At 41.0% G+C, this 23021-nt stretch overlaps 1 protein-coding gene across 1 annotated transcript in view; it reads right to left on the reverse strand.

Annotated features, from left to right (window-relative positions):
* grik2 (glutamate receptor, ionotropic, kainate 2) overlaps positions 1 to 23021 on the reverse strand; it is a 289146-nt gene that overhangs the window by 206632 nt on the left and 59493 nt on the right. The gene's annotated exons all lie outside the window — the stretch shown is intronic.

Consider the following 23021-nt stretch of genomic DNA (forward strand, 5'->3'; position numbering starts at 1 on the left):
GCATGGTCACAATTGTGATCAAGTTTGTTAGTACACTGACATTCCCTTTTACAAAAATGTCATGTTATGCCACGGAAACGGAACAGTTTGTACCTTTTCAAATCAAAACACAAATGTGAGGGATTACTTTGGCAAACCTTTGTTAAGCACTACAATACAGAGTTACATGCACAAATGCCACTTAAAACTTTATTGTGCAAAAAGAAGCCTTATGTAACCATGTCCAGAAGCAGCGTCGACTTCTCTGGGCTTGGAGGCATCTAGGATGCATTTGACATTGTTTAAAGATGTGGACATTTGTAACTATGTTTAATGTTATAGCAACTGTCAATTGTTTTGTTGTTGTTTTATGTTAGCACTGCATTAATTCACTTTAAATTAATACAAGCTCTTGAAATTCATCCACTGCCAGTTTGTATTGTTGATTATTTTGCTTCTTTTTTGGAGGAAGACGGGGTTTATTACCTTTTCTCTTAATCTAGTCATCTCCAATTATTGATTGCATTTCATCTGCGACTACATTTAGCAACCCCTGCACTGACTAAAGAGATACACAGACTATCACACACCCCCTCTGCTTCTTTTTATCTGGCAGGGATGGATTCTCACATAGACCGTTAGTGCATATGGAGAGTCTCGCTATGCCTTATGTGAATCATCCACCACTCATGCAGGTGCCTTGACCATACAGCAGGGGTCACACTTCTTAATGACAGTGACAAAAAAACCCTGTCAACCTTCTCTTACTCAGGCACAGCCAACTGTGCTTGTTACATGCCAAGTCAGGTTGATAGCACAGCTGAGATTTTATATTTTTAGGAAAGGTATCCCTCTATCAATGCGTGCATTACAGCTTTGATTTGATCTGTTACTGTCCCCTAGTTAGCTCCTGCACTAGCCAGAAATCTATACAGACATGATTGGCTGAAGCCCTGTGAGCCCTGTGATTTCCAGACCCCCTGAAACCCTGACCAGGATAAAGCAGCTGATGAAAGTGAAACAAGAAAAAAATCCTCCTGTGTAGAAAATGTATAGTAATGTATTACAGTCAGATGTGCATGGTCATAAGTTTCTCATCTATGTATCGAGCACACATGTCTTGAAGATCAGCAGCGTGGCTCAATCACAGAATCCTCTGTCTTGTCCTTTTTGCCAAATATGGCCAGACATTGAGGCATGAAGGTGCAGATGATTGATGTGTCACTTCCTCTTAACTGACAGTCACCTGCGCCTCATTGAGTGTTAATCTGCTCATGGTGGAAGTGTTTCCATTTATCACTGTTTATTCCTTACAGATTTGCCAGCTCTTCTGTTGGCAAATCTAGCTTTCTCTTGGACATGTGATGCTGGGCTTGATCCGGTCCATTTTCCCAGCACATTTAAGATCAATCTTTTATCTTTTCCTGGGAACCAAGCTGGTACTTTTTGGCCAACACAACACAACCACCCAGGATGAGCACGCTTCCTCAGTGAAACACTTCCGAAGTAAGCCCCCCAGATTAGAGCCATGCTGGGCACAGGCTGCACTAGTTGATTGCTGTTCTTTACTTGTTCTGGGTTGCCCTTCTTTTTATCTTCTCCAAACTGGGATGTTGCAGGCACTCATATAGTGAGCTTGTCATATAGTGACAACTAGTTTTCATTTCTGCTCTGTCCCTTCTCTATCCACTTTCTCTGTCATGGGCTGCAGATGGGTTTTTTTTGTGTTTTGTAATTGTTACTTTGTTTCCGTTGTGGCCACCTTTATTTATTTTTTACTTATATATTGTATTGTATATGCTTATATGTTGTTTGTTTATGCATTTTCTTCCCTTTTTCTCCCGACTTTTAACACGTCCAATTGCCCAATTGCATCATGCTTCCTCTCCACTAGTGCCAGCTCCGGCTCTGATTGAAGAGAACGAAGCTAACCCACGCCCCCTCTGACACGTGGGCAGCAGCCGTATGCATCTTGTCACCTACACTAGACAAGATCAGCTGCGGATCAGCTCTGTGTTCGGAGAGACACACCCTAATAAACGCACTCCCTCTCTGCCCCTGTGCAGGCGCCATCAACCAGCCAGCAGAGATCGTAGTTGCATCAGTCATGAGAGAGTCCCTATCCGGCTTAATGCCCCACCTCTAGGCAGAGCTAAGACTCGATACGATGTATTCGAGATCCCAGCTCTGGTGTGCTAGCGTGTGTTCTTACCACTGCACCACTTGAGTGGCTATTTATTTATTCATTCATTTATTTATGTAGTTATTCATTAATTTATTCATTTATTTATTCATTCATTTATTCATGTATTTATTCATTTATTTATTTATTTAAACCTTGGTTAGGCATCCTGCAAATTGGTTTCATTTTTAATTCCTAATGGTAAGCCATGACTTGCTCCATTACACTCTACAAACAAATTAAATAATGCTTTTAGATACTCAAATACTCAACTTCCGCAGTCCCAATTGTTCTGGAACCCTTTTGAGAGATAGTGACATGTTAGATATGATTAAAACACCAGAACATCACTGCAAACATCAGTGGGCGGCACTGTGGCTAAGTGGGTAGCACTGTCGCCTCACAGCAAGAAGGTCCTGGAATTGATCCACAGGTGGGACGGTCCGGGGCTTTTCTGAGTGGAGTTTGCATGTTCTCCCCGTGTCTGTGTGGGTTTACTCTGGATGCTCCGGTTTCCTTCCACAGTCCAAAGACATGCAAGTGAGGTGAACTAGAAAAGCTAAATTGGCCATGACTGTGTTCGATATAACCTTGTGAACTGATGTATCTTGTGTAATGAGTAACTATCGTTCCTGTCATGAATGTAACCAAAGTGTAAAACATGATGTTAAAATCCTAATAAACAAACAAACAAAAGCAAACATCAGTAGATTGTTTGCAGTGTCCATTTTGAACATGTTTGGATATTTTTGAGATTTAATTTCTGACTTTTCTGCTAACAAATAAGCCATTTTTTTATCCCTGTAGTTCAGAGCATTGATTTCAGTGTTTTCCTGTTCATGGTGTGTTTCCCAACTCCCAATCATGAGTCTGTGTCACTTTCCAAATGTTAACCTTAATAAAAGACCATGTAGACTATGATCTCAGATAGTTGGATACTTTAATAACTACTCAGCAGCACCATAAACTGCTCATGTACAGAGTAATTACAGGCTGTTGCGTGTAAAGTCGCTGATCAGAGACACCGCTCATGAAGTGCATGTTTAATTCGGCTTCATGAAAAGGGCTGGGACTTTTAAAGCCGTCTCTAGTTTATAACTAGAGCGCAGAATATGCAGGGCTAATCTCTGAATCTTCCCATCACGCTGACTAGGCAGAGATTCAATGATGAAATATAATCCATCTCAATTTACATGTGGAAAAAAAACATACCCAGTGAAATTAATTACAGCCCCAATTTTGGCTTGATGCTGCTTTACGAGATTATTTATGTGGAAAATAGGATGCCTGTACAGCCTCTTTCTTTTATTCGATAGTGACAGTTTGATGGCTATCAGTGTCACAGTGTCAGCCCAGCGTAACAAGAAGCATAGTGTAGCGTAACCAGCTTGTAGGACACGTTCCATCTTTATCACAGTGATGCTGTGATGCAGGAAACAGAAAACAGACTCTGAGGTGTAGGAGGAAATAATAATGAAGATCTGGAGACACATAATATGGACCAAACTAGGATTTGCAGAGCTGCAGTAACGTTCTAAATGAATATACTATAGAATTAACAAGCCTGTATTTAGGAATGCTTATATATATATACAGTGTATCACAATAGTGAGTACACCCCTCACATTTCTGCAAATATTTCATTATATCTTTTCATGGGACAACACTATAGAAATAAAACTTGGATATAACTTAGAGTAGTCAGTGTACAACTTGTATAGCAGTGTAGATTTACTGTCTTCTGAAAATAACTCAACACACAGCCATTAATGTCTAAATAGCTGGCAACATAAGTGAGTACACCCCACAGTGAACATGTCCAAATTGTGCCCAAAGTGTCAATATTTTGTGTGACCACCATTATTATCCAGCACTGCCTTTACCCTCCTGGGCATGGAATTCACCAGAGCTGCACAGGTTGCTACTGGAATCCTCTTCCACTCCTCCATGATGACATCACGGAGCTGGTGGATGTTAGACACCTTGAACTCCTCCACCTTCCACTTGAGGATGCGCCACAGGTGCTCAATTGGGTTTAGTCCATCACCTTTACCTTCAGCTTCCTCAGCAAGGCAGTTGTCATCTTGGAGGTTGTTTTTGGGGTCGTTATCCTGTTGGAAAACTGCCATGAGGCCCAGTTTTTGAAGGGAGGGGATCATGCTCTGTTTCAGAATGTCACAGTACATGTTGAAATTCATGTTTCCCTCACTGAACTGCAGCTCCCCAGTGCCAGCAACACTCATGCAGCCCAAGACCATGATGCTACCACCACCATGCTTGACTGTAGGCAAGATACAGTTGTCTTGGTACTTCTCACCAGGGCGCCGCCACACATGCTGGACACCATCTGAGCCAAACAAGTTTATCTTGGTCTCGTCAGACCACAGGGCATTCCAGTAATCCATGTTCTTGGACTGCTTGTTTTCAGCAAACTGTTTGCTGGCTTTCTTGTGCATCAGCTTCCTTCTGGGATGACGACCATGCAGACCGAGTTGATGCAGTGTGCGGCGTATGGTCTGAGCACTGACAGGCTGACCTCCCACGTCTTCAACCTCTGCAGCAATGCTGGCAGTACTCATGTGTCTATTTTTTAAAGCCAACCTCTGGATATGATGCCGAACACGTGGACTCAACTTCTTTGGTCGACCCTGGCGAAGCCTGTTCCGAGTGGAACCTGTCCTGGAAAACCGCTGTATGACCTTGGCCACCATGCTGTAGCTCAGTTTCAGGGTGTTAGCAATCTTCTTATAGCCCAGGCCATCTTTGTGGAGAGCAACAATTCTATTTCTCACATCCTCAGAGAGTTCTTTGCCATGAGGTGCCATGTTGAATATCCAGTGGCCAGTATGAGAGAATTGTACCCAAAACACCAAATTTAACAGCCCTGCTCCCCATTTACACCTGGGTTCTTGACACATGACACCAGGGAGGGACAACGACACATTTGGGCACAATTTGGACATGTTCACTGTGGGGTGTACTCACTTATGTTGCCAGCTATTTAGACATGAATGGCTGTGTGTTGAGTTATTTTCAGAAGACAGTAAATCTACACTGCTATACAAGCTGTACACTGACTACTCTAAGTTATATCCAAGTTTCATGTCTATAGTGTTGTCCCATGAAAAGATATAATGAAATATTTGCAGAAATGTGAGGGGTGTACTCACTTTTGTGATACACTGTATATATACAGTGGACCCTTGAGTTACCAACGGTTTACCATATGAACATTTCGGGTTACAAATGATCTTTTTCAACTTAACGTACAAACAAATTTCGGGAAACACGTTGACTCCGACTGTCTTTCTCTCTATATACAGTATATACAGTGAGCGAACATTCGGACAGCGGACAGTGTTTTTCCAGTGTTTTCTTTATTTTTTGTAAAATTCATTATTTAAATGTCCCCAAAGAAGGTGCAGAGAAAGCGCAGTGCTGAGAAAATGAACAAATCACTATTTGTTGTGTTGTATAATTACTCCTGCCAGTAGGTGTCACTGTGTATTAGGCAGCGGGGACAGTGAGTGAAAGAGAAGAAGGAAATCGCTGAGTAAAGTATTCTTTCTTTCGTGCAATTACACCTACAAAATACAACACTTGAAATAAAGAAGGAAATAATAGAGAAATATGAGAGTTATTGTTGTTTCTGGTAGATACATTTTATAAAAAAAAAAGAAAGAAATGTATTATGATGTATGATACAGCACACGTACTGTACTGAGATGTGTGTTTATCATGTACAATACTACTGTGTATTGTTGCTAATTATTGTTTATTACAGGAATGTTTATTCTATAATTTAAGATTTAAGGAAAATATACTTGTATTTATAACAAAAAAAGACAATTTAAGACATTAGAGAGGTAAGGTAAGAGGGTGGCTAGGGAGGTCTGGCACAGATTAATTGTGTTTACATTATTTATTATGGAAAAAATAGGTTTAACTAAAGAACATTTTGACTTAAGAACAGCCCTTCTGAACCAATTAAATTCGTAAGTCAAGAGTCAAGGGTCCACTGTGTATGTATATATATATACTGTATATCAGTGGCGGCTGCTGGTCTTTCAAAGAGGGGAAGCTCATTGTCGGTTTACATCATAAAATGTGTCAATTTATTTATACATAAATTCTGCCCTCCGTTACTTTTCAAGAAAATGGCCTGAAATGGGTTGCAGTTTGTCTTTGGACTTCACTCGCAAAATCCGCGATGGGACTGAAGCTCCCAGTGATAGCTGTCAATCAAAACGGGATTCAGCCTTTCGACTGATCCTCCAATCATCTTGCAGAAGCTCAGCGTCCAGACCCGCCCACAGCTCCATTCACCCCCAGAGACGCTCAGCGTCCGGGGGCGGGACAAAATTGTGGCATTTATCCAATGAAGTGAAAGCAGTGAAAAAAACCTTTCCATGCAGTCCGATTGAAGTGAATAGACGCTCAGCTTCTACGGGCAAATGCATTGACGCTACGGGAAAGTATTTAGATGTTCGAGTCAGTCGATTTGTGATAAGTAGCTGATTCTGAACGAACTCGTCTTCGAGATGAACATGTTCTAACGCATTAGTCAATGAAGTAGTCAATGAAATGTTAACACAACTGTACATATTTGACCATTTAATTTTTGACATTTTAGGGGAAGCTGAGCTTCCCTTGCAGTCTTAGAGAAATCGCCACTGATATATATACAGTGTATCACAAAAGTGAGTACACCCCTCACATTTCTGCAGATATTTAAGTATATCTTTTCATGGGACAACACTGACAAAATGACACTTTGACACAATGAAAAGTAGTCTGTGTGCAGCTTATATAACAGTGTAAATTTATTCTTCCCTCAAAATAACTCAATATACAGCCATTAATGTCTAAACCACCGGCAACAAAAGTGAGTACACCCCTTAGTGAAAGTTCCTGAAGTGTCAATATTTTGTGTGGCCACCATTATTTCCCAGAGCTGCCTTAACTCTCCTGGGCATGGAGTTTACCAGAGCTTCACAGGTTGCCACTGGAATGCTTTTCCACTCCTCCATGACGACATCACGGAGCTGGCGGATATTCGAGACTTTGCGCTCCTCCACCTTCCGCTTGAGGATGCCCCAAAGATGTTCTATTGGGTTTAGGTCTGGAGACATGCTTGGCCAGTCCATCACCTTTACCCTCAGCCTCTTCAATAAAGCAGTGGTCGTCTTAGAGGTGTGTTTGGGGTCATTATCATGCTAAAACACTGCCCTGCGACCCAGTTTCCGGAGGGAGGGGATCATGCTCTGCTTCAGTATTTCACAGTACATATTGGAGTTCATGTGTCCCTCAATGAAATGTAACTCCCCAACACCTGCTGCACTCATGCAGCCCCAGACCATGGCATTCCCACCACCATGCTTGACTGTGGGCATGACACACTTATCTTTGTACTCCTCACCTGATTGCCGCCACACATGCTTGAGACCATCTGAACCAAACAAATTAATCTTGGTCTCATCAGACCATAGGACATGGTTCCAGTAATCCATGTCCTTTGTTGACATGTCTGCAGCAAACTGTTTGCGGGCTTTCTTGTGTAGAGACTTCAGAAGAGGCTTCCTTCTGGGGTGACAGCCATGCAGACCAATTTGATGTAGTGTGCGGCGTATGGTCTGAGCACTGACAGGCTGACCCCCCACCTTTTCAATCTCTGCAGCAATGCTGACAGCACTCCTGCGCCTATCTTTCAAAGACAGCAGTTGGATGTGACGCTGAGCACGTGCACTCAGCTTCTTTGGACGACCAACGCGAGGTCTGTTCTGAGTGGACCCTGCTCTTTTAAAACGCTGGATGATCTTGGCCACTGTGCTGCAGCTCAGTTTCAGGGTGTTGGCAATCTTCTTGTAGCCTTGGCCATCTTCATGTAGCGCAACAATTTGTCTTTTAAGATCCTCAGAGAGTTCTTTGCCATGAGGTGCCATGTTGGAACTTTCAGTGACCAGTATGAGAGAGTGTGAGAGCTGTACTACTAAATTGAACACACCTGCTCCCTATGCACACCTGAGACCTAGTAACACTAACGAGTCACATGACATTTTGGAGGGAAAATGACAAGCAGTGCTCAATTTGGACATTTAGGGGTGTAGTCTCTTAGGGGTGTACTCACTTTTGTTGCCGGTGGTTTAGACATTAATGGCTGTATATTGAGTTTTTTTGAGGGAAGAATAAATTTACACTGTTATATAAGCTGCACACAGACTACTTTTCATTGTGTCAAAGTGTCATTTTGTCAGTGTTGTCCCATGAAAAGATATACTTAAATATCTGCAGAAATGTGAGGGGTGTACTCACTTTTGTGATACACTGTATATATACATATACATATATATATATATATATATATATATATATATATATATATATACGGTATATATATATATATATATATATATATATATATATATATATATATATATATATATATATATATATCAGGGCTCTATCAACTTTGTGCACTGGTTGCACTGGTGCGCCTAACTTTTTTTCTTAGGTGCACCAGCACAAAAGTTAGGTGCACCCAAATTTTCGACCGCACCACATTTAACACCGCAGTTTTACAGGTTCAATTTTTTTTTTAATCGCTGTCCATATAGGCAATATTGACTTGTAAATGATTAACTAACAATCTGGTCAACATAAAGTTCTTTATTTGAAGCACAATTCTACAAGAAAGGCAACTTACTGAAAAAGTGTTGGTGCTTAAAGTGCTTCACTGAGCTGAAATTTAAACTCAAGATAAATTAAATAAAAAGAAAATCTAAATTACAAGTGCAAGTGTTTTAAGGGCTTAAACATCTCATTGTTTGAACATCTCATTTAATGATAAGAATATTACATATGGTTAATGCAGGTTAACGAGACGCATATTATTGACATGGGCTACATGACATGACATTATTACATTTTGAGTCAGTTTGCCGCTGATATTTTTAAAGTGCCTTAAAAAAAGATGAACTGTGTGATATGACGTGGTAAAAGTGGGGCCAGTGATAGCTCAGTGGTTAAGGTACTGGACTAGTAAACAGAAGGTTGCCGGTTTAAGCCCCGCCACCACCAAGTTGCCACTGTTGGGTCCCTGAGCAAGGCCCTTAACCCTCAAATGCTCATCGTGTTCCACTCATTGTGTAAGTCGCTTTGGATAAAAGCGTCTGCTAAATGCTGAAAATGTAAATGTAAATGTAAAAGTGACCCGGACAGAACGAACAACGCTTAACGTGAAATATAAACACCACACGTGAAGTAAATCCAGCTAAACACAGATACATGTGGAGCTGTTAGACTGGATTTGATGGTTATTTCACACAGATGTTTGTTTGTATCGTGGAACTTTAATGATGTTTTGTCTATCGAGTGAAGCACTGAGCAAATCGGTTATTTACGTCGAGAGTCACGGTGAAAGCGAAGCGCAAAACTCTTCTCACGTCAATGAATTACAGAACACAACAACTGAGACAAACACGTCATGTCTTCTTATCACCGATATCTGATTGATGTTTTTACATAAAAACCAACATCTGTAACAGAAGCACAAATGCTCGCACATATTCTACACACTCCGCCATGATATTACTGCTCTTAACTTTCGCTGTGTAACGCCCACCGTTGATGACGCTGGTCCCGCCCTTCACCATCTCTGATTGGTTTAGACATATAGATATAATTAGTTATGGGCCTAATGTGTGTCTGTTGTTGCACCGGAGACTTTCAGAGTCACAGAGACTTTTTTCTCCCCTCGAACAGCTGGTCGCCAGACCTCAGATTTTTTTCCAATTGGTCGCACTCTAGAGCCCTGTATATATATATATATATATATATATATATATATATATATATATATATATATATATATATATATACAGTGTATCACAAAAGTGAGTACACCCCTCACATTTCTGCAGATATTTAAGTATATCTTTTCATGGGACAACACTGACAAAATGACACTTTGACACAATGAAAAGTAGTCTTTGTGCAGCTTATATAACAGTGTAAATTTATTCTTCCCTCAAAATAACTCAATATACAGCCATTAATGTCTAAACCACCGGCAACAAAAGTGAGTACACCCCTTAGTGAAAGTTCCTGAAGTGTCAATATTTTGTGTGGCTACCATTATCTCCCAGAACTGCCTTAACTCTCCTGGGCATGGAGTTTACCAGAGCTTCACAGGTTGCCACTGGAATGCTTTTTCACTCCTCCATGACGACATCACGGAGCTGGCGGATATTCGAGACTTTGCGCTCCTCCACCTTCCGCTTGAGGATGCCCCGAAGATGTTCTATTGGGTTTAGGTCTGGAGACATGCTTGGCCAGTCCATCACCTTTACCCTCAGCCTCTTCAATAAAGCAGTGGTCGTCTTAGAGGTGTGTTTGGGGTCATTATCATGCTGGAACACTGCCCTGCGACCCAGTTTCCGGAGGGAGGGGATCATGCTCTGCTTCAGTATTTCACAGTACATATTGGAGTTCATGTGTCCCTCAATGAAATGTAACTCCCCAACACCTGCTGCACTCATGCAGCCCCAGACCATGGCATTCCCACCACCATGCTTGACTGTAGGCATGACACACTTATCTTTGTACTCCTCACCTGATTGCCGCCACACATGCTTGAGACCATCTGAACCAAACAAATTAATCTTGGTCTCATCAGACCATAGGACATGGTTCCAGTAATCCATGTCCTTTGTTGACATGTCTTCAGCAAACTGTTTGCGGGCTTTCTTGTGTAGAGACTTCAGAAGAGGCTTCCTTCTGGGGTGACAGCCATGCAGACCGATTTGATGTAGTGTGCGGCGTATGGTCTGAGCACTGACAGGCTGACCCCCCACCTTTTCAATCTCTGCAGCAATGCTGACAGCACTCCTGCGCCTAGCTTTCAAAGACAGCAGTTGGATGTGACGCTGAGCACGTGCACTCAGCTTCTTTGGACGACCAACGCAAGGTCTGTTCTGAGTGGAACCTGCTCTTTTAAAACACTGGATGATCTTGGCCACTGTGCTGCAGCTCAGTTTCAGGGTGTTGGCAATCTTCTTGTAGCCTTGGCCATCTTCATGTAGCGCAACAATTCGTCTTTTAAGATCCTCAGAGAGTTCTTTGCCATGAGGTGCCATGTTGGAACTTTCAGTGACCAGTATGAGAGAGTGTGAGAGCTGTACTACTAAATTGAACACAACTGCTCCCTATGCACACCTGAGACCTAGTAACACTAACAAATCACATGACATTTTGGAGGGAAAATGACAAGCAGTGCTCAATTTGGACATTTAGGGGTGTAGTCTCTTAGGGGTGTACTCACTTTTGTTGCCGGTGGTTTAGACATTAATGGCTGTATATTGAGTTATTTTGAGGGAAGAATAAATTTACACTGTTATATAAGCTGCACACAGACTACTTTTCATTGTGTCAAAGTGTCATTTTGTCAGTGTTGTCCCATGAAAAGATATACTTAAATATCTGCAGAAATGTGAGGGGTGTACTCATTTTTGTGATACACTGTATATATATACAGTATATATATATATCAAAAAATCTATAATTTTTCATTACCTCACAAACTAAGCCTTTAAAGGCACAAATGAAGATCAGAAGCTATATGTAGTCACTTTTTTTTTTTTTTACCTTTATCTAATAAAGAGAATAAGACACTTTTTATTAAGTATGTCTATTGTTTTCATACCTGCACTTCTTGTCACAAGGCGCCAGCTGTAACCCCGCTCCTGCGATATTAAAGTTTGAATTCAGCTGCAGGAAACGTACTTAAACAAGCCAGAACAATGCTGTGGCTGAACCTCAATGGTCAGGACTTTCCCCGGACCACCACAGAGCAGGTATTATTTGGGTGGTGGGTCATTCTCAGCACTGCAGTGACATTGATATGGTGGTGGTGTGTTAGTGTGTGTTGTGCTGGTATGAGTGGATAAGACACAGCAGAGCTGATGGAGTTTTTAAACACCTCACTGTCACTGCTGGACTGAGAATAGTCCGCCAATCAAAAATATATCCAGCCAACAGCGCCCGTGGGCAGTGTCCTGTGACCACTGATGGAGAGTGAGTGTAGAAACAAGGAGGTGGCTATATATTATACATTATTTAAGCAAAAATTGCTTAACTCCATGTGATCACCAGGAAAAGCAAAACAAAGGGATAGACTGCAGAAGAAATAACAAGGTGTACTAGGTTGTAATCGCACCAGCTACTCAATCCACCGTTGAGCTACAACTTAAGCATTTATATTTCCAGCATTTAGCAGATGCTTTTATCCATAGCAACTTATCATATGCCATCTAAGCAATTGAAGGTTAAGGGCCTTGCTCAAGGGCCCAACTGCTTACCTTCTGCTTACTAGTCCAATACCTTAACCGCTAGGCTACAACTGCCCTACAGCAAGCCAAAGACAGAACCTCAGTAAACCAGAAGTGGCTGTTGAAAACACAAGCAAGCTGCCACACCGTCACTGGACACCACTAACATTCAGGATGGGTCTTTATAGGCAGCTGCACACAGGAATGCTGGAAAAATATGAAGGAAGCCTGCCGTACCCACTGTCTGGATTCCAGTTCCCGGAAACCAGAACAAAGAAATGCCAGTAAAAAGATCAGTGGGTAAAGCTGGGCCAACCTTAAGCTGGCAGAAAGTCAGGAAAGAAAAGGACTCAGCAATGAGTTACAAGACTGTTTATAAAGAGCCACCCCTAGGTAAAATAAGTCATTTATGATTAGGTGCAGAAACTGCTTTTGATGTGCAACTTAACTTTTATTCAAGCTGTCCCTCTATTCCCCTGCTGGCCAAAATGGGTATAGCTGGTGGGCTTGTTACACCATGTTATCACTAATTTGAGCAATTCAACTATCCTTTAGCAAGATAAATTCATTTAAGTTCATTTAAAATAAATAAATTTGATGGATCATCTAATAAATATGATGAAACATTCAACAACAGTGCTCCAAGCAACAGCGCATGATGCGTTACTGTGTAGTTTAATGAGGACTGATAATGTGCTAAAGCTTTTTGCAGACACCAGATCTCATTCCAATTAAAAATATGGACCAACTTTTTGGATTATGGATTTTTTTTTAAATCCAGCAAATACAATCCAGAGACTGGTAGAATCTGTTCAGGAGCAGATAAAATCTGTGGCTTGTGGTGGCACATTGGAACATCTGGAAGTGTTGGTGTTGTATGGTTCCATCAAAGCAAAACCTATAACCAATAACCATGTCCTTATTCTATTATTTGCTTAATGTGGGTTTAAACAAACCCCATTTCAAATCCTTTTAAGCTTAATTCTGAGCCGGATAGATAAAAAATAAATAAATAAATAAATCCCTGATCTAATCTCCAAGGCAGCACTTAAAAAGAACTTACAATAAGATTTTTGCTGTCCACACAAATAAACACAAATGAAATTTGCTGTCCACAAAAATCTGAGTATAGCTAAAATAAGCTTTATTTTAATACCTCATTCACTAAGAAACAGCTTTTTTTTATCATTAAATAGCATCTTTTGAAAAGCACTCTTTGGATTTTGACAGTGCAATTTTTATGTTGTTTTGTTGATGGAAAATGACATTTATCAGCTCCAACACATCAAAAATGCATCCTCTGCCAATGACGTCCGCTCTTTGAAACAGGCTAAATATTGCTGTGTTTCTGTGGCAGCAACTTTTCCTTATTTGTTAAAACAGTTTTACCTATTTTTCTGTTTTAAAGAATCAACGTAAATGCTTCCCAACTGCTTACAGCTGTTAAAATAGCATGTTAAATAAGCACAGCATCATTAGTGCAATTGCTAATGTGTAGAACTTTGCATGTACTAGTTTTGTAGCTTAGACTAGCCACCTTTGACTGGTCATCTTTAACACCCGTGGGACAGTGGTAGCCTAGTGGGTAGAGCTTTGGGCTATCAACTGAAAGGTTGAGAGTTCAAATCCCAGTTCTGCCAGGCTGCCACTGTTGGGCCCTTGAGCCCGACAATCCCTTAACCCTCTCTGCTCCAGGGGCCGTACGATGGTTGACCCTGCGCTCTGACCCCAGCTTCAAAACAAGCTGGGATACGCAGAAAAAGAATTTCGTTGCACTGTGCGTCTGTATATGTACAGTATATATGACAAATAAAGGTATTTTATTCTATTCTATGAGACATATTGGACCTTCAGGATGGACCATGAGTGATATAGTGGTGCTCCTAGTAAAGTGGGTGCCCTACAGCAACATGGATCCTGTTGACACGGGTTTAAACCTCTGAATGTCCCAGAAGTAAGAATGTAAATGTATTAGAGTTAAGTTGCACTGCAAAGAACTAGTGTTCTATCAAGGGTGTTTTTCCTTCTTGTGTCTTGTTTTTATGTGTACTACGGGAACCTTTAGGACCCTGACCCAGGATTAAGTATTTACAACTATCAACAAAACACCATTTGGAAGGGTTTTTCTGGGATGACCTCTACAGAATCAGACTGAAGCTCTTCTGTTGGCTCATGATGACCTTAGTAAGAGACTTTATGCTTGTGAACTGGTGAAGCAGGTAGTGTAAGTGTAGCACGGGATTTTTTTTAGCAAATCAGGTTTGATCCTGACCTCTGGTTGCTGTTTGTGTGGGGTTTGTTCACATGCCAAAACATTTTGGTGTATTGTGGTGTAATTGAGTGTATGTGTGATGAACTAGCAACCAGGGTGTATTCCAACCTCATACCTAGAGTTTCTGGGCTCCAACCTTGATGAGGCTAACTCAATTACTGACGATGACTGAAGTAATAAATGCATAATATATTCTATATGTTTTTTGGTGATCGTTTTAACTTTTTCATTCAAACTATTTAAATTTAAACCTTGAAAACATAAATGCTAGTCTATGGGAACATTTTACACTCCACTGCCCCCCTCTACTTTTATACAAAAGTAAACTGCACTGCAAGACCTGCTTTTAGCTATAATAATGAAAATCCTATCCCACACATGGTCTTGAACAAAAGGTCTCGGTTCGGATCTCAGAAAGACTGGAAAAAAGTAACAAGCAAACAACGACACTCACAAGGGTCAGTCCACTGCCCACATGTTGACAGGCTGACCCTGCAGAAAGCATCTGACCTACACATGGATTGGGATTTGTAGTTTAAAGCACTCTTAGACAGTTGTGAATACACCGAGGAGTTCAGGATCCTCAGCAAATAAGCTGACAAAATGACTCTAAGCACACGCTGGAACATACTGTGTTAACACAGCTAATTTCATACCTGCTGAGGTGAGCACTTGGCCGCTCTGGCCCGTATGCTCTTTCATTTGTGTTTTTGGGACAGTAGCACTTTATGAAGAAGCTTAAGCATATATCTTATTCCGTCTTCTTTTCCTTTCTATCGCTTCCCTGGGCTGATCGATTTTTCTAACAATGCTAAGAACCCCTTCCAGCTCGACTCCCCCAGTCTGGACCAACTCCACAAGACTCTCGAAAACGCTGCCTCTACTTTTTTTAATGAGGATTCTTTTTTAGACTTAGCCATGACATATTGATTTTTCATTGCAGTCGGGTGTGTGATATGATCTCAGCAGCATGGGCAGATGTGATGGTGAAGAAGTAGTCAGACATGACTTCTATTCATTAGTTAGGTGGATCGGCCCTCGACACCACCGGTGCTGTGTGGATAATCTTGTCTGTTTAAGAGATGGGTTTTGTATATAATGAGATATAAGTACGTGCCTCATGAGGCCCATCCACTTCACGCAGGAGTCTGGCTAAACGATCAGCCGAACTCTTCACGGTGAGGCTTAATTAAGGCATTTATTCTGCATTAATAGTAGTATAAAAGGGGGCTGTAGGCCAGGGGTGGATCATATCATACCCAAAAAACTCATAACCTCCATCCTGTTTTATTACCCGTACTAAAATCCTGAATTTTACTGTACCAAATTACTGACTACATTTCCCTTTGTGCTGCTTCATTTATCCTTTACAAGATGTTGGAGCCAATGCTAAAGTGCAGTATACACTGATCAGCCATAACATTAAAACCACCTCCTTGTTTCTACACTCACTGTCCATTTTATCAGCTCCACTTACCATATAGAAGCACTTTGTAATTTAACCTGCATTCACCCTGTTCTCCAATGGTCAGGACCCCCACAGGACCACCACAGAGCAGGTATTATTTAGGTGGTGGATCATTCTCAGCACTGCAGTGACACTGACATGGTGGTGGTGTGTTAGTGTGTGTTGTGCTGGTATGAGTGGATCAGACACAGCAGCGCTTCTGGAGTTTTTAAATACCGTGTCCACTCACTGTCCACTCTAGTAGACACTCCTACCTAGTTGGTCCACCTTGTAGATGTAAAGTCAGAGATGATCGCTCATCTATTGCTGCTGTTTGAGTTGGTCATCTTCTGGACCTTCATCAGTGGTCACAGGATGCTGCCCATGGAGCGCTGTTGGCTGGATATTTTTGGTTGGTGGACTATTCTCAGTCCAGCAGTGACAGTGAGGTGTTTAAAAACTCCATCAGCGCTGCTGTGTCTTATCCACTTATACCAGCACAACACACACTAACACACCAGCACCATGTTAGTATCACTGCAATGCTGAGAATGATCCACCACCCAAATAATGCCTGCTCTGTGGTGGTCCTGTGGGGGTCCTGACCATTGAAGAACAGCATGAAAGGGGGCTAACAAAGCATGCAGAGAAGCAGATGGACTACAGTCAGTAATTGTAGAACTACAAAGTGCATCTATATGGTAAGTGGAGCTGATAAAATGGACAGTGAGTGTAGAAACAAGGAGGTGGTTTTAATGTGATGGTTGATAAGTGTATAATGTTTTATTAAACCTAACCCTAACCCTGTTTAATCCATTTGGTGCTCTCTATGTACTTATCTTATGGATGTTAGGTAACAAGCCCACCTGCCATGGAGGTGCAGATAATTGATGTGTCAGTTCCTTTAAATAACAGTCACCTGTGCTTAGTTGAGCGTTATGCTGCTCCAGGTGGAAGTGTTTTTATTTACCAAGGTTTTTCCTCAGAAATTTACCAGCTCCTCCGTTGACCTCCTGCTTTTCTCTTAAAAATGTGATGCTGGGCTTGGTTTAACCCAGTCTGGTTTTCTCTGCAGATGTTTTGTGTTTTATTTGCTACAATGTTTCCATTATTATTATTATTATTATTATTTTGCAATTGCCCCTTTGTTTAGACAGAATTGTTCTACCTTGGTTAAACTTGAGTTCTATTTCCATTCTTGCAGGTGTGTGGATTTGCCTCGTTTTTCAATAGCATGGCACGTCCAGCCTCATTACATCCTAGAAGCTGAAAAATCTGTTTTTGGGGGGCTAAGGAAACGAAGGTTAGCAATACAAAGACATCCCCTTATTTAAGAGGGAATTGCTTTTATCATCATGTCGGAAATGATTCCCAGCACAATCATCTTGTTCAGAATACATTTCCCTGTGAATTGGGGCCAGGACCCTATTTATTGGTTGGAAAATGTTCTAAAGGTGGCTGGATTAAATTGACCCAGTGCAATTTTCTTGGGGGAAGATATGAGCAATGGATTTTGTAACAAACCGGAGTAAATATATATATATTTTTTTTTTATACATGGTAGCTTGTGCATTTGGATTTGTGAAGGATAGCTGAATATGCGCTGGAGATAATGAGAAAACAAAGAATAGCAAATCAAATTGACAGAAATTCTATTTTCTGGTAGAGATGCGAGCTGAATTGTAATGGCAGGCCGAGAGGACTAGGATACCGAGGGCTCTGTGCGGCGCCTTGATAAAATATGAAACGTCAAGCATGATTTCTCAGTAGAATTTGCGAATAACATTGTTTCTCACCAGCTGCTTTCAGTGACATGTAGGACAAGTCAGTACAAGTGTGTGTGTGTGTGTGTGTGTGTGTGTGTGTGTGTGTGTGTGTGTGTGTGTGTGTGTGTGTGTGTGTCAAATTTAACCTGCATGATGAAAACCTCACATTTCGACACATTTTCTTTATAATAACACAATGGTCGAGGCTTTCCGTCCTGCTTGGTTGGTCAGGCTGAGTGAATGGACTACTGCTGTTCTTTTTGACTAATGAACTGCGGCTCTGCTGCAAGGTCACGGTCAGGTGGAATCCATGGCAACGCAGGAACCTTTATGAAATGGTGAGAACAAGCCAACACCCCCATCGCCACCCCCCATCCGGGTCTCAGAAGCTACTTTGGGAAACTTCAGTCAAAATCTCAGCAATTAACATGGACAATATACTTATACTGGCAGGACAGAACCCCCAGGGGTCATGTGACTTTTTTGGTAAATCCGCATACTGGCAGTATTGCATTTACATGTTCGGCATTTAGCTAATGCCCTTTATTCAAAGTGACTCCATTTAAACCAGCAACCTTCTGATTACTAGCCCAGTACCTTATATTTATATTACATTTTCAACATTTAGCAGACACTTTTATCCAAAGTGACTCAAATTACAGTTACAGTATACAGTCTGAGCAATTTAGAGTTAAGAACCTTGCTCAAGGGCCCAACAGTGACAACCTGGCAGTGATGGGGCTTGAACCAGCAACCTTCTGATTACTAGCCCAGTATCTTACATTACATTTTCAGTATTAAGCAGACGGCTTTATTCAAAGTGACTTACATTACAGTTACATTATACAGTCTGAGCACTTGAGGGTTAAGGACCTTGCTCAAGGGTCCAACAGCAGCAACCTGGCAGTGGTGGGGCTTGAACCAGCGACACTCTGATTACTAGCCCAGTACCTCACATTTACATTTACATTTTCAGTATTAAGCAGACGCCTTTATCCAAAGCGACTTACATTACAGTTACATTATACAGTCTGAGCACTTGAGGGTTAAGGGTCTTGCTCAAAGGTCCAGCAGCAGCAACCTGGCAGTGGTGGGGCTTGAACCAGCGACACTCTGATTACTAGCCCAGTACCTCACATTTACATTTACATTTTCAGCATTTAGCAGACGCCTTTATTCAAAGTGACTTACATTACAGTTACAGTAAACAGTCTGAGCAATTTAGGGTTAAGGACCTTGCTCAAGGGTCCAACAGAAGCAACCTGGCAGTGGTTGGACTTGAACCAGTGACCTTTTGATTACTAGCCCAGTATCTTAACCACTAGGCAAAAGCTTGACCTCTATAGCATTTAAAAACTCTCAGATAGTTGCTTGGGAGGTGCAGCAGTCTACTACGCTAGACCTCCACCTCAGAGATCCAGGTTCGAACTTCAGCGGCGCTATCGGCCAAATAAGATATGATCTACACAGAAATGATTGCCTATGTCAGGTAGGGGGAGTGGCCAAAGCCATGCACTGAGTCGGTACCCTGTCCATGGAGTGTCCTGCCTTGTGCCCGGTGCAGGATTGTGTTGAATTTTGTCTTACTTGATCTTTAATATGTTATTCTTACTCTTTAATCAATGCATTGTGTATTTACCTGATGCTTCCTCACTTTCCTTGCCCTGATCTGAATATAGCTTTTTTCTTTAAAGCTGTTTGCTTACTGTATATCCAAATAATAAAATCCATAAAATTATGCCCACAAACAGGTTTGCAGATATAGCCAGACTCAGGTCTGGAACCTATACGGATTCATTTCGTGTTTTAGTGTTTGGTAATGTTTAATATGCTGAATGAATATTACATTGCAAGTCAATGTTTGAAGTTTGCCTTTGCAAATACCTGTGACGCTGATGAAAACAAACATGACATTTGTTCAGAGTAAATAGTTTAAGCACAATATTGGAGGCAAATTATATGAAAATAGCAGTAGCCTTTTGCTAGTAAATCATGACTGTAGTCATGTTATGAGATTCCAGTAAGCGACTGACCAGTCATAGATTGGTTTATCCGAATATATTTGGCTGGAAAAATATTTCCCTCCAATTTGCTCTTAAAAAAGAAAATAATTCAGTTCAACCACAATCATGTCAAACTGGTTAATGAAGTAAAACTCCATAGAAAACTGTCTTATCTACCTGTTTTGTGGATCACTGTGACAAATCTTACTCTACACTCTACAAGTCCTACATGTTCTTTCAGGGCATCTTTTGACTATATGCCTTAAATTCTAATCATCAGGACAAACAAAGTTACTTTGTTTAGATTTTGCTTCCTGTTTTGTTAGTGGCAAATTATTATATTTAATACATGATTATGCCTACCAACCAGTTTCTTCTTCATGTACCCTTCCATTTGTTCACCATGCCTCTAACAGCTACAGAAACATTTATATTTTTTATCAGCCACTGCATCCCGGTAAGCTTCCATTTCCATCAAACACATAATAGACAAGGCACCAATTCATCACAGGGCTTCGACCACCCCCAATCATGTGTGTATATGCCCGACCAGCCGAAAGCACCATTGAGATTCAAACCCAGATCTCAGTGTTGGTGGGCTAGCGTGACACCTGAAGAGGTACTTGTTTATTTAAACTTGATAGTAAAACTACACATAAACATAATCAGTCGTCTGTGTAAAAACACAAGCCTATATCCACGTGTTTTGTGTTTCTATGCTTAATAGGACGGCGCAGTGGCTATGTGGGTAGCACTGTCGCCTCAAAGCAGTCTTTTCTGTGTGGTGCTTTCTTGCATGTTCTGCATGGGTTTCCTCTGGGAGCTCCGGTTTTCTCCCACAGCCCAACGACGTGCAAGTGAGGTGAACTGGAGATACAAAATTGTCCATGACTGTGTTGGACATTAAACTTGAACTGATGAATCTTGTGTAACCAGTAACTACCTTTCCTGTAATGAATGGAACCAAAGTGTGTAAACATGTTAAAATAACCATAATAACTACTACTACTAACGCTAATAAATACTATACTCAATATGTTTGCTTGTGCATGTAAATTTAACAATAATCCTTCCAAACCAAACACTTGTACTTGCAGTATCCTGGGTTTTAGATTTAATATTAAATATTGTTATCTGGCAGCTCAGGTGGCGCAGCGATAAAATACGCTAGCACACCAGAGCTGGGATTTCAATATACGTTGTATCGAATCTCAGCTCTGCCATCCGGCTGGGCTGGGCGGCTATACGAACAACGTTTGGCTGGTAGGGAGATGGATAGGGACCTCATAACTATGCAATTACGACCTTTGCTGGCTGATTGATGCCGTCTGCACAGAGTAGAGGAATAATGCTGATCAGGGTGTGGCTCTTCGTGCACAAGGCTGATTGGCATGAGAACTCGCCTCTTGCAGGTGAAAAAAAGCAGTTGGGTACTGCTCACGTGTCGGAGGGGCCGTGTGTCAGTTCGCTTTCCTCAATCATGGGTGGGGGTCAGCACCAGTAGAGAGGAAGCATAACGCAATTGGGTAAAATTGGATGTGCTAAAAAAAGGGAGAAATAGGGAAAAAAAGCATTAAAAATTTAAATTAAATTAAAAGTAAAAAAAAGGCTATGTGGGTATTTTACTTTTATATTCTACTTTCATATTTTTGTCTGTTAATTTATTCCTTCATTCATTTATCCACTCATTCCTTATTCATGTATACATGAACTTATCCACCTATTCATCAACTTCATTCATTCATTATTACATTCACCTTGTTCAGAGTCATAGTCGACTCAGAGCCACCTTAAAACATGGGTACAGTTGGATTTTGAAATAAAAATGCCTTTAAAAGTCTTTAAACTGAAGTGTTTGGCATATGTAAGACTACCACAAATAATACAATGTTTAAATGGATAAGAAGAGAAAAACATGTTAATTATATTTTTTAGAAAATAAAAGGAGCTGAATTGACTGATTTAAATATTACTACATTAGATCTAACAACTCCTCTTGATAATGTGTTCATTCTAACCCAACCAGTTTTAGTCATGCTGCTCTGCACCAAGCTACCACCCCCCATCAAAAATCCTAAACTTCACTACAAATCTTGTGCACCCACACAGACCAGTGCTGGGATTTTATGCCTTATTTTTATGTCTATGCTATAATCACAAAAACAGAACCAATGCTAATCTTAAAACATGGTTCAGATATGAAGAGATGAAGAGGTTGAGCTTGGCATGTGTTTTTAAGTGCTGTTTGGATTTTGATGATTTATTTAAAGTAGTTTAGCTCTGTTAATCACGCTTTAAGAGTACCTTGCTTGTAAAGCTGTAACACCTTTTCCAGTGGAATCCACAGTCTGACTACATCTGATTCCCCCTCAGTGCACAAGAACTGCAGACTATTTTTCACCTGAGCGTATCTCATCCTTTATACCAGACAAAGAACATCACAGATTTGTTCCAAGAACACAGAGTCCCAAACAGAATTGTAGAAAATCAGCAGTAATATTCAGTGACATTATAACTCATTATAAACATTCACAAAGGCTTTAAAAGCAATTACTTTGTCTGTTTATTTGAAGGGGTTAAAATACTGTGTCTGAGCAAACCATCTTTAAAAGGCAGCGGTACACTGCAGAGATTGATGCACAGTGTGTGTAGCATGGGAAATGTTAAAGGTTTAGAGCTTCTGGTCTGAAGGAGGTGGGAAGCCTGTAGGTGTTAAAAATGTGTGTTTTGGGCTGAAAAGAAAGTCTATCTCAGTCACTTCGACATGCAGTATTATAGGTGTTAATTCACTAGGAAAGTGAGGATCATTAGGCCATAATTAGGATTACACTCTCAGCAGGAGTGAGATCAACATCTGAGCACATCTGTACAGCACAGTCACGTCTCTCTCTGGCCTCGGTTTACTAAGAGTTTGATGTGTAAAAAAGACGATCAGACTCTCCCAACGGTACTCTTTTTTAAATGAGCAAAATAATTATCTGTTTTTGATTTTCTCTAATAAACACTCACTCACTTTCTTATCCGCTTATCCAATCAGATCGCGCGGG

Source organism: Trichomycterus rosablanca, chromosome 3 (genome assembly GCF_030014385.1).
Source record: "Trichomycterus rosablanca isolate fTriRos1 chromosome 3, fTriRos1.hap1, whole genome shotgun sequence".
Taxonomy (NCBI): Eukaryota; Metazoa; Chordata; class Actinopteri; order Siluriformes; family Trichomycteridae; genus Trichomycterus; species Trichomycterus rosablanca.